General features: G+C 40.6%; 1 non-coding gene across 1 annotated transcript; it reads left to right on the forward strand.

Annotated features, from left to right (window-relative positions):
- The first annotated feature begins 14,019 nt into the window (after window positions 1-14,019).
- TRNAE-UUC (transfer RNA glutamic acid (anticodon UUC)) lies at window positions 14,020-14,091 on the forward strand. The gene has a single exon. It is a non-coding gene; the product is annotated as a tRNA-Glu (tRNA).
- The last annotated feature ends 1,631 nt before the right edge of the window (window positions 14,092-15,722 follow it).

Below are 15,722 nucleotides of genomic sequence, written 5' to 3' on the forward strand. Positions count from 1 at the left end.
GCTGATGAATCAATTCATATCAGTAACATGCTGATTTATTTAAACAATGTTCCAGTGCTTATTTTTCTTGGAAATCAGTTTCTGTATGTTCCCTTTGTTTTAATTCCACATACCAAAGAACAGCTTTTTAAATTTTCTGTGCTGTGCATCTAAGTCCTGATTAAGCACACTAACTCCTTTGGGACATACAAATACCAGTCTCTGATTGATGGCAAGTCTCTGTCATTAGTGCTACAAAGATGGTCTCTACAATTCCTCCACAAGAAATAGCCCAGCTCTTCCTAAAACAGTTTAATTCACAGTGGCTGGGAGATTCAGAGAGCACAGGTGCAGTTAGCACCCAGGCAGCCCAAATCTTTTCAAAGGCATTACAGATTGGGCTGTTGCAATAGCTATAGTGGCTGTATAGGCTTTCTCCTTTACAGTTTTCAGATACATCCCCTTAAGCTGGTATGAGCTTTTTTTTACCAAACTCTCGGCTCAAGACAGCGAGAGTTTTGTTTTATTTTGTTTTTCCAAAATAGGACTGCCAAAATATCCCTTCAAAGCCACATGAAATCTAGATTGAAATTAATAGCCAAAATTGTCATGATTAAAATGAATTAGTAAATTACTTCAATTAATTTCAATCATCATAAAGACCAGAAAGAGTCTAAATCTTGTCTGAAAATGAACTCTTTGCACTTGATTCCTGTATTACAAGGGAAAGTCTACATGAATTTCTAAATTACACTTGACTTCAGCAAGGAAAAACAGCAATGACTGGTGTTATTTTTATTCCAAAAATGTCTAACAAATTTAATGATATTCCAGGGTTTTTATTATGGCATTGTTAATTGTGTTAAAATCTTTTTATAGGCCTGACAGTAAACAAAATATTGTCAGAACACATGCCCTGGATATATCAGAGTCTAATGTCACACTCCACAAGTTTTCTTATGGTTATTGTTGCTGGTATAAGAGCCCTGAGATGTTCTGTAAGTCAGTTCTTATAAGAAGCTGCTGGGTACAAAGCAGCTAAGGAAATAATACCTGGATTTTGGCAGGTTTTAAATTTAACAAATACATACTTAAACTAGTCAGAGATTCAGAGAATACTGTATTTCTCTCTCTATTTTCAAAGCACAACTCTAACTTGGAGGCAATAAGGCAATTTGAAAAGGAACTAAAAATACTTATACAGAATATGCAAAAGTGTCTCTCCAATGCAGCAGATGGTGTTAACGAATGAGGGAAGTGCAAGGGCAGAACTGTTGGACACACAGTTTCCCCGCTGTCTGCTTCTTGGGCCTGTAAGGTGAATGTCTCTGTGTAACCATCTGAGAACTGGAAATAAAGTCAGAAAGAAGAAGGCAGCTAATATAAACTCACTGATCAAAGAGCCTGAGTTCTGTCTACAGGGAGTGTATATGTGTATAAATACACATTTATACATGCACATACAAACACGCGCACACACACATATATATAGGTATGTATATATATGAATACATACAAAAATACACACACAAATGTATTTGGCTTTCTGAACAAGTGCCACAGCAGTTAGTCTTTAACTAATAGAACAGTCAAATTAACAGCTGCTTTACACTGAGACATGCAGCTATTTCTAAGTTTAATGCAGTTAGGCTCTTACTTACAGAACATCTGTTTTATTGATGGTAAAAACTGGTAATATTTTGGATCCCCATAGTTCATAAATGAGTATGACTACAGATTCCACTTGCGGAAAGGGGGTTTTTGCTCTTCTGGAGGAGACATATCGTTTCTATTTTATTTCAAAATTGTCTCACTTCTGGCACACCTAATGTAGCCTCTTTTTGATGTCTAAGAACCTACAATTTCTCCCTTTTCTTTTCTTTTCTTTTCTTTTCTTTTCTTTTCTTTTCTTTTCTTTTCTTTTCTTTTCTTTTCTTTTCTTTTCTTTTCTTTTCTTTTCTTTTCTTTTTTCTTTTCTTTTCTTTTTTCTTTTCTTTTCTTTTCTTTTCTTTTCTTTTCTTTTTTCCTTTCCTTTCCTTTCCTTTCCTTTCCTTTCCTTTCCTTTCCTTTCCTTTCCTTTCCTTTCCTTTCCTTTCCTTTCCTTTCCTTTCCTTTCCTTTCCTTTCCTTTCCTTTCCTTTCCTTTCTTTTCTTTTCTTTTCTTTTCTTTTCTTTTCTTTTCTTTTCTTTTCTTTTCTTTTCTTTTCTTTTCTTTTCTTTTCTTTTTTCCTTTTTTTTTTTTCCTGAAATAGGCGTCATCATGTGTATGAGAAATGAACTCTCCAAATCTGGCATATTTTAAAAGTGAGAAATTATTAGATGCAATTTCCATGACAGAACATAAATAGTTTGGGAGAAGGCCCAAATGGAGGATGTTTTTGAAAGAGAAAAGATGAATTACTGGTAAAGCAAACTGCAAAACAGGTAGGACAGCCAAAGAGAGTAAGGATAAGGAGAGAAACTTGGAGAAAGATGTACATACAGACCTTAAAGGAAAAAAGGAAAAATGCTTACCTTCATAAAACTGCCACCAAAACTAATCCAAATTTCATCTGCAAAAACTTTAGACAATTAACACTTCCTTGCTCACTTTTTCAAAGTGTGAAGAAAAGCAAGAGCTGTCTCTATCTTTGCCCCCGTATCCTCTTAGCCCAATCTTTTCCTATAGTTGCTCTATGTAGCGTGTCCAATGCTTGTCACTGAAAGCCTTGTCAGTTCTGTAGGAGATGCAATGTACCATGACTAAGGTTGTAAAGTGCTGAGCAAATGAAAAAGGCATAAAATGAATAAGAGAGAGAGAAAAAAAAAAAAGAACCTGCTGTTAAATAATCCTTCAAACAGTGTTCTGTACAACTTAACAAGATTAATAAGCTTTTCTCATAATAACGCCTTACAAAATGTGATGTGTAGAAACTGGGAAGACCCATTTGTCCTATGTGGAGCCAAGGACAGTGGCAGATGATTAGGATGAACTGTCTATAGATTTTGGACTCACTTACTTACACATTTTTTTAAAAGTATCTAGGTCTGTATTCAGCTGATCACGAGGAAATATTTCATTTCCTACTTTAGAAATGGAGGTCCTACCACCAAAAAAGAGGGGGAGAGATACTTAGCTATACAGATTCATGGACCCTGCCTTTATACCTCCTCCTTCTGCCGCTGTCGGCGTTGCCATTGTACAGCAACATTTTATAGTCAGGGTGGTTTTTTAGGGTATACGTTTGAAGGCAGAGATGGATTTTTAGGATATAAATTGTGTGTATGTTTCATATATAAAATATATTTTCCAAGATACCAGGTAAAAGCGTTTGTACTTGCAGCTACACAGAGGTGAGCAAGGGCAATCCTAAAGCAGTATATTGCATCACACAGGAAAGTAGGGCAAAGCCACACAGATCTTATTTGGAGCATGGAGGAACCATTTACTCATCAAATTGAAGGCTAATTGTCATTTCTGTCATGGGAGAAGTTTCCTGTTGCTAGGAAAATGAAACTGTTGAAATTGGTCAAGGACAAATAGTTTATGTTGAATGTATTTTTAACCCCCCCACCACCACCCCCAGTGCACAGTGCATATCTTTCGTAGGATGCAGGGGTCCCTTTGAGCTCTCACATTGAGATCTAAGTCTTGGAAAGATCTCAGCTTACAAATGGCATCTGTGATCAATGGTAACAGAAAACCTGCTTTAAAATAACAGCACAGGAAGCTACTGTGCTGTTCTCTGAATAACCTACGGCACTGCAGAATAAGCCATAAATCTGCTAACAGGTCTAACACAGATCTAGCTTTCTTAGCAAGCGTGTATATAACTATATAATGTAAAGGGCGAATATGCACATCTCTCCTTTCATCACTTGAAACCCTGATAGCCATTTGGTGTATAAAGCCTTTACTGCAGAGTGATCCTTCACTCTTCCAGGGATTTAAAGCTGCAGCTAGCACTGAGGAATGGGACAGAATTTGATACAGAAATGCTCAACAGGACTTGAAAAGTTTCAGACAGACAATTTGATAACTGAAGAATGTATCCTGTAATTACCAGAGGATTGTACCTGTACCAAACAGGACAGTGGTACCCACTACCAAACCAAGAATGAGGCATAGCCTCTCCTCCCTACCCAAAACATTTCCCCTAAAATGCCCCTCCAGGAAAAAAAAATGTCCATGGAGGCATTTCTGATTAAAGTAATACAAAAAAGGACATTTCTAAAAAAGTAAAAAGTGAAAATGTGACCACTGTGAAAAAGAACTAATAGCACTAACAGTTTCCTTTTAAAATTCTGTGGGCTCCTGCAAGCAATGAATAACAGTAAACTAAGTCCAACCGAGAAGTGGCAGGCAGCAACCTGAAATGTTCACCCCAAGCCCTGCCAAGGGATGCTCACCCCTGGCCTGCAACACACACACACTCTCCCAGTCCTGGGCTGCTCTTCAAGAAAAGCTGCCGAAGCATGTGACCAGTTTCATGAAGTCACGAACCTCCTGATTTTCTGCTAATCACATGCAGGTTAAGGAAGCTGACACTGAAGAGAGCTCAACAGTGTGACAGCAGCCCTTGAGCTTACTGTTTAGCGAGTGTAAAAATGCAAGCAGGGCAATAGGAAGCAATCACATTACATGGGTAAAGTTTAGCACATGGCTGGATAAATCTATGAATTTGTTTGCTGGTGTTGCTTTATGTTAAGATCTTTCAAACAGCCAGTTAACACTCCTCTGAAAGGCCAGGAAGTTGTGTTTCCTTGATATTTCAGGAAATGTGTACTTTTATGGATTAATGACCACCTGGCTCCTGAAAAGAGGTCAAAGCATAGCATTCCCTGGGAAGAAAGGCAGAAACTCCTCATGTGTGAAGAAGGTGGACAGGGCAGCTAGCCGAGCTCACCAGTGCCAGCCTCCAGCATTCAGAAATCATGAGAAAAGATTTAAACTATCAAGAGATTTCTCTGAGCTCTCCAGCAGTTTAGAAAACAGTCATCTGGGTTTCTTCTGCTTGCCTTTTCAATCATGGTTCAGTGCTGCCACAAACTTTAGAAACGTGAACAGAACAGAAGTGACCTCCAAATGCTCAAGAGCAGGAGGGAGAGAGCCAAGGGGCCTGCCAGGGCAGCTGGGAGCCCAGCCATGTGCAGTCCCACACCTTCCGGTCACTGGCAGCAGGCCTCTAGGAGACTGCCTCCACCCCACCACCTCCTCGATGACATATGCCCATGGCGTCCCTTGCCTGGTGTTTTTTGAATCTCAAGTGTGGACTTGGATGAGTGATAGATAGGATCAGGAAGCTTAGTCATCTCAAGACTACGTGAAAACCTGCTGTTGGCTTATTTCCGGAGACTGTCTTGCTGTTCTCTGATGACACAGGTTTTTCACCTGCTGGTCTCATTCAATTCACGTTGCTTGCCCTCCATTAATCACTTCCCATTCTGAAGAGAAAGTCCCATAACAGAATTTTCCTTTGCATAAATATATATTTTTTCAAAATGGGGTGAGGGGAGGAGAGGAGGTCTCACATATTCTAGCAATTCCTTTTCTGTCTCTATAGACATCTGTAGCATTTATTTCCCCAAAACAGCTTGGAAAAAGAAGCAACAGTTGAGGTCCATAAGGTCTGTGGCTTACCTTTACAACCTTGCATTATGCTGTTGATTGAAATTAAATAGGTGAATCAGGTTCTAGTGAAGCTGAAGGGGAGATTGCAAATAACATGTCTGCATTAATTTAAGTAAAATCCACTACTAGAGCACCCTGACCTTTATTATTAGACTTTAATGACTAGGAATCTTAACTACTGATGTCATGCAATAGTTGTAATTATATTCCCAGACCACGGTCATCAACCATGTGATTGGATGTGCTGCACATGCAAACACAAAAGCAGTTCTTGAGCAGGTACCAGGCCTGTGCAAAGGGCTTGGCAAGGCAGGACAGGGTGGCACAATATGTAAACACCAATGGTGGCTGTGCATAGCTAAAGAGAAACAGGAAGGAAGGAAGGAAGGAAGGAAGGAAGGAAGGAAGGAAGGTGGCTCTAGGGCTTAATTTTATGCATTAGATAGATGTAATGTGATTCAAAGGATAAAACATCAAGCAAAATACCTTTTAGTCTATCTTTTTTCAATTTAGCTCTTCTTGTCAGTAGCACTTTAGGATTTTATGTGAGATGCTAGACTAATTTCTCATTCATTAAAGCCACCAAAGCTGAATTCCCATGTTTCATTATAGGAGACAATGAAATATGCCTATATAATGTTTCTTTCTTTGTTTGTTTCTTTTCTTTTTCTTTCTTTCTTTCTTTGAGAAGTTTTCTGTTAGCTGTCCTTCAAAATAAGTGAGTTAATGAGCTTTCATTGGCGTAATACAAACACTGTCTTTGGCCCTATTTTCTGGAATGTCTAAGCTTGCAGTAGCACAGTTGATAATAACTGATTTAATTGGAAATGCATTAGGATAGGTCTGAGTGACAGACATTGCATTGGAAGACATGGGGTTCAGCAGTCTCCAAGTCAGGGAAACATCTATTTCTAAGCATATTTAGGATTCCTGTTAAGCATATAATTACCTGCTGAAACTTAGAGATTTTCAGTCCTTGGCACATAATTTTTTGCAAGTTGTCTTCTGATTTTGTGTGTGGTGAAATCATAGAATCAGTAAGGTTGGAAGGGACCTCTGGAGATCATCTAGTCCAAACTCCCTGCACAGCAGGGTTACCTAGAGCATGTTAGACAGGGTTGCATCCAGGCAGCTTTTGAATATCTCCAGAGAAGGAGACTCCACAACCTCTCTGGGCAACCTGTGCCAGTGCTCCGTCATTCTCACAGGGAAGAAATCCCCCTCACGGTCAGGTGGAACTTCCAGTGCTTCAATTTCTGGCCCTACGCTGGACTCTCTCCAGTAGCTCCATGTCTCTCTTGTAGTGGGGAGCCCAGAACTGGACGCAGTACTCGAGATGAGGCTTCCCCAGGGCTGAGGAGAGGGGCAGGATCACCTCCCTCCACCTGCTGGCAACACTCTTCCTAATGCACCCCGGGAGACCATTGGCCTTCTTGACCACAAGGGCATGTTGCTGGCTCATGGTCAACTCGTCATCCACCAGCACTCCCAGGTCCTTCTCTGCAGAGCTGCTTTAATCATCTCATTAAATATGTTCACTGTATTGTTCATTTCTGACACAGGTATGCAGGGCTACTGCTTGATCTTTGATGTGCAGTTTCCATTTTCTCTGCTGATCTAATAGAGTGGTTTTTCAAATAGTTATGGAGGTGCTGAATCCTGAAATAAGAATCTAGATCTTTAATTTGAATTCCTGGAAGGAATCAGTCCGATAAATGCTGAGTGATTAATGTTTGAGAGAGAATGGCAGTTTGATTTCCACAGTGTGGCAAAGCAGGTCTACATCCTATTTATTCTCCTCTATTTGTACCACTCTCCTCTTGTAATCTTTTATCCTTATCTTTCCTTATCTCTTCTCCTTTTCTCTCGAACTTACAGTTTCCTTTTCTGTTTGTATTTTGATACAGTGGTGGTGTTGGGACTTTATATATTTTGTCTAATGTTGAATTAAACTCAAAGAAAAAGAAATGAACTCCCACTTTACCTGTAGGAGAGATATCAAAACATTACAGTGAGAGGAAAAGGTATCCCCCTTCACGGGGGCCAGGAATAACTTCCTTCCCTATTGAGCAACCGGAAAAGGCTTTTTCTATAGCTCTCATGTTATGGATACTCGCTTTGATTTTCTTTGGAGGAAGTCTGCACCAGGCAGTTGCAATTCAGACTTTGCTTTTTCAGGCAGATGGATGTCTTTTGTTCTTTGCACATTGCAGTCATGTATGCAGCACATGTTTGTTGAAGCTGAACGTGAGTCCACGTAAAAGGAAGTCTTATTCCACTCAAGCAATCTTCCTGGAGAAGCTCCACTTAACAATTAATAGCTGTGGTGAGATGCCCCTACTTATGAAGTTAATGATTTATTTAAACATAATTTCAGAAACTGAAATGCCCTGAGGTGCACATTATTCTGACAGAAGTCAAGGTTAAGCACTGGCTGTAGTGTGCCAACAAAACAGATGTTTAATTGAAGTCATATAAAATATTTACAGTGAAGTTGCAGCTGTTCATGAAATGCAGCACGTGGCACACCATTTGACATGAAAGGTTTAGCAAAAAATCCTGAGAGTTGTCTTGACAATGGTTTAAAATAAATAAGCTGCCATTAACTAGTTTTTCTCCTTCTTACAGTCAGGTTGGATTCCATCTTTCTACATTAAGATTCACTTTGCCAGGGTGTTGGGTGCTGCTGCCATGAACAGTGTTGACGATAATTCCCCAAAAGCCTGTTTTAATTTCATAGCATACCCAAAGCTGAATGCATTATGTCACTGCCAGTTTTTATGTTCCTAGTCATCTGGAAAACAGCAGAATGTAACTGGATGAACACTGGTCCTGAATTTTGTCTTTCAGTGTTGGATATGTTTAAGTCAATATCCGCTTCTTTTTCCCAAAATGGAGTGTGAATGATAAAGATGTTGGGGGAAATATAACTTGAACTTCATGAAATGAAAACAGACTGCTAACTTTGTGATTTTCCCTCCTACCTCCTCAAAATATTTATTAGCTATTTAGAAAAGGAGAAAAAATGAACGAACTCCTTTCAGTGTAAACTGGAAAACTTTCATGACATTCTCTTCCTTTTGTTTTTAATATTCCAGTAAGAAACTCACTCAAAATTTTAGACCAGGAAATTTCTCTTTCAGCTCTATTAATGTAGCTCTTTGGTGGGAATGACTGGGGATTCAGCAGGTTCCTCAATTTCTTTCAAAGAACTTAATCTCTGAAAAGGATGTTCAGCATTTTGCCTGGTTGAACCCTCTTTAAAATGAGTGGTGCTTACATTCTGATGTGTCCAGCTAGCATAGTGACTCATACACAGACAAATTAGCAACATAATACAATTGAGACCTGAAAATAATAAATCTTTAATTTAGGAGAGAATTAAAAACATGGACACAATCCCATGCAAATAGCTGCATTTGTGCAGTAGTTAATTATGCAATTCTTTTCATGTAGTCTGACTGTTCACAGGGAGAAACAGTGACCTTCTTGGAGCTGTGGGTGGAATCCCCACCAGCTTTCATTGGGTCAGGATCCTACTCACCAAATATAATTTGAGGTGTACATGTTCTTATTTATAGATTTAGACCCTTGTATCAGGTTTTTGATGCATTTATATTACATTTTTTTCCCCCAGGAGTCTTATAAGCAGGGCAGAAGATACTTTCACAGCAAAGCCTTCTTTGTGTAGGATTAATTTTTATTTAACAGGTAAAATGTTTAAAGTTATTTGAAAATTGGTGAATAAAGAAACATAGGACAGATTCACAAATGTTTTTTGAATCCTCCTCTGCCATAAAAAGGCTTGTATTAAAAGGAGTTGAATTTTCAGTCATATTATCTAACATTTTTGATTTAAAGCCAAGTTGAGGTAGACTATAGTTTATTTCATAAAGCATCAATATGAGAGAGCCTTCCTTTTGGATGCAGAATGAGATAAATATCACATGTAAGCAAATACAGACAGTATGAATTCTGGTTTTTTTATATCTATCTTTAACATATCTTATAAAAAATGAGAAATAATACTACTGCTCCGTATCAAAAAGCATCCCCCTCTCCTGTAAGAACAGGTATAAGAACAGTAACAAAGTCCATATTTAGAAGGTGTTGAAACACTTAATTCCTGCTCAAATCTTTATTCTTTTTGAGGACCTGTCTCTGAGCAAATTTGGCCTAGTTGCATCAGGTACAGAGACATGCATGCTGGCTTTACCCAAATGGAGTGGGAAGGGGGCAGTCTTGTGTGAAGATGTCTATTTGCCTCAGATTGAGCTGAAACACCTCATGTGAGCAATGTGGATTTGACCACAGTGTAGCTGAGGGTAAATGCAGGTATGGAGATGGTGTGCATCCTCAGCTTGGCTTAACCATGTTCCCGAAAAGCAGTTACCTGCATCTTTACTGTCCACTCAATCACTTGATCAATTTAGGTCTTTATCAGCTCAAGGATCTTCACACCACGCTATAAATGAAATGTAAGTCTAGTACGCCACATCATGCTTGAAAGCAAAGCAATGTGAAGGTACCTCTGAATTTGGAGCTTTGGATGCTTATCAATACATGTTGGTGCAGGTGACATCCCAGAAATATTATTGCTAGTTTATTGCTGCATGCTGAGCCCACTTATTTGTCCTGGTATTACTGGGTAGACTAATTGTATCTAGGAGACAACTTTACAACATCTCCTGAGCTCAAGGCTCCAAGTCCTGGTCCTGACCCAGGTGGCTGTGGGAATGCAGCTGGGATTCTCCTTGCAGCTCCCCTCCAGCCTCTTGAAAACTGTGTCTTGATATCACATATCTCTGAAGAGCAGAGACAACATTGCGATAATGGGATAAGACAGTATTGCACCGGATGTGGAAGTGGAGACCAGCATGAGAGCAGCTGGTGTGCAGGTCCAAGTGTCTGTGCCATCTCTCCTGCCTTCGTGATTTAAACATCATCTCCTTTTTTTTACCACTATGGTGACTACAAAAAAGTAGGTTTTCAATTAAACTTTGACTGACCAAAGAGCACTGAATGGAGAGTGGGAAGGCAGGCTGAGTGATGGGCGACAGATTACTTCCTCCAGGGTTGTGCTGGCAGGGGAGTGGCTAACCATTAATCTGGCATAGGCGTGAAGTACCCCTGGATCAGAGCACTTTCTCAAAATAGAAGCTTTTTACTGAAACAAAACAAAACCCAACAAAGATGCCACTTACAGAGCCAGACCAAACCAAAATGCTGGTTTACTTCCAAGAGACAAAAATCTACCATGGTAGTTTTTCAATTAGCTGAGGTTTGGTACTTTTGAATTTCTAGTAGACCGCCTTGAAATTTCAGAGGCAGGGCACTGGAAAAGTTCTCCAACTGCCTTCAGATGAGTGAAACAGACACTTTTCAGGGAAAAAAAAAAAAAAAAAAAAAGGGAAGAAGAAGAATCCAAACCAAAACTGCATTTATAGTATCCCACATAATTTACTTTGTAAGCTGTAAGAAGAGTCCAACTTCTCTTCTAAGAATAACTAGTTCTGATTGGAAAAAGGAAGAAAAAACTCTAGCAGATGGTAAAACAGGAGAAAATGACAGTGTCCGTTTCAGATATGGATCCAAAAGCTTATTGGCACAGTCTTGGAAGATTTTTGGCTTACAAAAGTATATTGCATAGATTTCTAAGAACATTTCCAATTTAATATTTTCTGTTTCTGCATTTCCTTATGGTAATGGAGCATGCTGAATACCAAAGACCAGACGTATAGGAGGGAATGAGAGTGAAAAGTCATTGAATTAAAAAGAACTAATCATATGTTTTAAAAGACTAGCTAAATACAAGTCTTGGGCAAAACTCCGTTGTATTTTAAAATGGTTACTATCTTTTAGAGAAACCAAATGAAAATTAGATTAGATGAAATGCTATATTTTCCCTTTATTTTCTACTCTTCTTTTCACATGATTCTGACCTTTATAATCTTTGTCCTCTCCCAGGGTGGGGAGCAATGGTACAATCCAGATTGTTAGCAGTCATCAGAGACCATGGCTATTCTACTCAGGGTTTGGGGGGGGAGGTTTGTTTGTTTCTTTGTTTCTTTGTTTTTTTGCCAAGTTGTCTGCTGCAGGCGAGAAAATAGTTTTTAAGCATTTATGTATTAAATTGTATTCAAAGCAATATCAAGTCTGTTTATAGAATCCACAGAAATAGAGAAATGTCCTAGGTGACCTGAGATGTAATCCTTTTTCTCCTGATAAAAATACTTCTTTTACAATATAGGGAGGTGCGTAATAAAGCTTCATTAGCTCAAAAACAGAGCTGAAGGAATAATAAAGAAAATAAATCCATCAATATGGCAATCTACAACATATGATGGCTTTGCATATATTTTAATGTATTCTTGTCTGAGCTTACATGTGAATGATGTCTTCTTTGCATGACTTGTTATAGAAAATTTATATTCTGCTTATAATTATATTTACATATATATATAAAATTATTTAAAATAAATATCTATACAATATATATAATTATATATATTATATAAAATCTATATATATATAACTTAATGTAATTAATTTATAATATAATTGATATAATTATATAATAATATAATATATGATGATATATTATTGCTTGTGCCTGAATGTAGAATTTGCAAGCAAATGTGCAGTTGTTAACAAAAATAATTAAATAATATTTCTTATGGGATAAGAAACCATGGTTAATTAAATCTGGGCATCATGATCCCAGCTCTCCCAGTCAGAAAGACAAGGTGATGAAACCACAGGCTTCAGGCTTCGTGACTATGGAAGCATGTAAATGCAAATTCCTTTGTGTGAAGGTGACAGGGGACTTTTAACAGACAACTTTCTGTATGCAAGTATTGAAGGACTAGAGAAAAGATTTTACTTCTCTCTCACACCTTCACACTATAAAGAGCCTAGACTCTGTTCAAAAGTGAGGGTTTGTGAACAAGTCTGGGGTACAGTGATTTCTTTTTAAAAAGGAAAGTAAGAAAAACATGTCTGGCATCTGCTTCCCTACCTAGAGAGCTCCTATCCTCATCCCAATTGACTCAGACCTAAATTATCTTAAGTAGTTTGCAATTTTTAATGGTGCTAGGAAAGATATGCTTCCTGGCTCCTTCTTTAGACAGACCAAGCAGCTGAGGCATCGAAGGGGGCTCTGAGCATTTGGCACTCCCCACACTCAGAAAAACACCCCACAGTACTCTGAAATAAAGGTGCACAAACCTCATAGTCCCTGAACACAAATTCCTCTTTTTCAAAAAATGAAAAACTTTGAATTAGGCAACAGAAACTAGTGTTTGACTTAAAAGTCATGAAGGTCGGACATCATATTAAGGGTACAGAAAACTTGGAGCATTGCTCCAAGTTTTTCGGATAAAGACACCTTTATCTGAAGGTGTCATCACCGAACAGTGGGTAGAAATCTTTGTGTATAAAATGCATGACAAGTAAGTGCCGACAACTGAAATTCCTGGACTGCAGGATGTGTTCACAGGCAAGTCTGCTGAATGGGGGAAAGGCTATATACTGGGGAAAATTACATTTATTCTTTAGTAGCTTTCACTAGTAGTCAATTAACTTCAAAAGAGACGTTGAAATTGGAAAGCAGAATGACAAACACAGTCTGCAGCCTGTAGGAAATAGGGAAGAATTGTGTTTTATTTCATGAGACTACTGTCTCCTAAAATATTTTCTATTATAATTTTTATGAGAGTCAGAAATACAAATGCTGTGTTTTCTCTCGAGTTCTTAGGGCTGGATGAGTAACCACAGTTTGAGCAATGAATATTTGACTTAAGAGTTCTCATTTTATAATCCCAACTGCATGCTCAATATGAAACATGCCAACACTAAACATAGCGGAGAATAAAGGACAGGAAGGACTGTATTAATGAGAAATGTGGGTTGCCACTCTCCTCTACATAGGTTTGCAAGGGACTGGGTTGTGGGATGAGTATTACTTTTTGTGTAACAAGTCACTTCTGGAAATAGGTGTTCAAACTCTCTCCCCAGTTTCTGCCTTTCACAACACCTGCGTACCAGCCAGCCCAGCTTGACGAGCTCCGTCTTGCTGGTGGAGGAGCTGGCGATCCGAATGAGCAGTGGGGTAGTCAGGGCTGCGCTGGAAATAGCGGCTGCCAAAATTAGGGGCACCCCGCAGCCCACTCTGTGCCAGGCTCTTACGGACCCTAAGGCAGTGCTCCTGGTCAGCATGATTTCCAAATACACAGAGGGCAACGCCAGCACCCTGTGGGTGGGTGTGCAAGTGCCTGTCTAAGAGCATTTGAAAACTAGCTAATTTCAGCTAGTTTTGACGGCAGGCCCTTTTGAGAGAATTTCAGTATTATTCCAGTATAAATAGCTGCAGACAAGCAAGGGATGTGACAGAGGGAGGAAGTGCTGTGTGAGGAAGGCTCCTGTCAGGGCTCCCACATGGTCTAGTGGTCAGGATTCCTGGTTTTCACCCAGGCGGCCCGGGTTCGACTCCCGGTGTGGGAATGCAGGGTAGGTTGGTATCAATTTTCAATTACATGTTTGATAGTCCAGGATCAGTCTTGGGTTTTCCTCCATCTCCTAGCAAATTTACTGCTGAAAGTCAAGGCAATTATGCTGCTGGAATTGAAAAGCTTTAATTAAAGTTGGGTGTCAGTAAGTTAGGGAGAACCAAAGGGTACTCCCCTCCGGAAGGAGAGGGGAGTGAAGGATGTGCCAGGCGAGAACTGGTCGCAGAGACCCTCCAAGGGAGCCTGTGCTCCCAGGCAGGTGGTGGCTTTGCTGTGCGCCCAGAAAACACAGTTACCAGTCGCCTTTTCCTTTCTGTGTTCAAGCGGCTTGACAGCTATCCAGGCTCACCCCTAGATAAAAGTGAACATATCTCATCTTGTGCAGCTTCTTTTTTGCATGTGTATCAAATTTCTTCACCTGACTTAAAATGAATCAGGCCTGTGGGCTTTTCTTGTGGAATAAGCCAGAGCCCAGCGAATCTGGCCTTAGCCATAGGAGAAACGAAGGGCGAGCGCAGTGGGGGATCATTTCGGAGCGGCCCAGCTCCAGCGGCCGGCCTCCCTAACGGGCCTGACAGCGCGGGGCCACCTTGCTCTTCACCTGTACAGCTAATCCCTTGCCCTCCCTGACAGTCAGTATTTACATTTGCAAATGAACCCCCATCTCTGTGCGCTGCCAGTGGGTGCTCGGAGGGGCTGGGGAGGTGCCCGCAGCCCGACAGCACGGCCCTCCTCTCCGAGGGCAGCATCTGCCTCCCTGCCAAGGTGTCAGGCAGCCCGGGAGGTGGGGGAATAAGCACCGCAGTGACGGGAATACCAATGGGGCCGCTGTCTGGCTGAACTGCTCCCAAAGGGACAAGGGTGCCCAACCACCTCACTGGCCCCGGGCGAGTGCCTAGCACGGACTGAGCCCAGCTTTCTTCAGACATCTCTTGCTTTTGCATAGCTTGGCTGGTGCTCTGGGTGCCTCTAGAGTAAAAGATGAGGCCTGCCCACACAAATAGCCTGCAGTGGCATGTATGCCTGCTTGCAACAGGCGGGGAAGAGGGAGAAGACCGGCTGAAACAGCAGCTGAGCGTGGCTCTGCTGCTAGTGAGCAGAGGTGCTGGTCGGGGGCCGCGCTGCTGCGGGGGAAATGGGCAGCTACCAGGGCCCTTCTCACGCTGTCCTCGCGGGCCCGTGTGCTGCGGCTGTGCTGCAGAGCTGCGCTGTGGGGGGCTGCCGGAAAGGGGGAATGCAGGAACGGGTGCTTGCACAGCCAGCTGGCCCGGCACACCAGCCGTCTGCACAGCCCAGCCAGCCGCAGCGAGTGACTTAGGGAACATTTTAGGTAATTTGCCCACATTTGGCTATAAGCAGCTCCTGCAGCTCTCTCCCACTGTTTCGATGGGATGTGGAGTATATGCCTTGCAGTTTTCATCCATCTGCAGACCTACCTGCAATCTGTAGAATCATGAAGCATAGATTCTTCTGCCATCCTGGAATTTACAGAATACTTTACAAACATATTTTGCTTTAAATCCTCAAAATCAATATTGGCTAAGCAGAAGTCTGTGGGGAAAAGTGGGGAGAATGAAGTGGGAATTTTTCTTCCTTTCCCACTCTGCCAACCACATTTATATAGCA

Source organism: Rhea pennata, chromosome 4 (genome assembly GCF_028389875.1).
Source record: "Rhea pennata isolate bPtePen1 chromosome 4, bPtePen1.pri, whole genome shotgun sequence".
NCBI classification, from domain to species: Eukaryota; Metazoa; Chordata; class Aves; order Rheiformes; family Rheidae; genus Rhea; species Rhea pennata.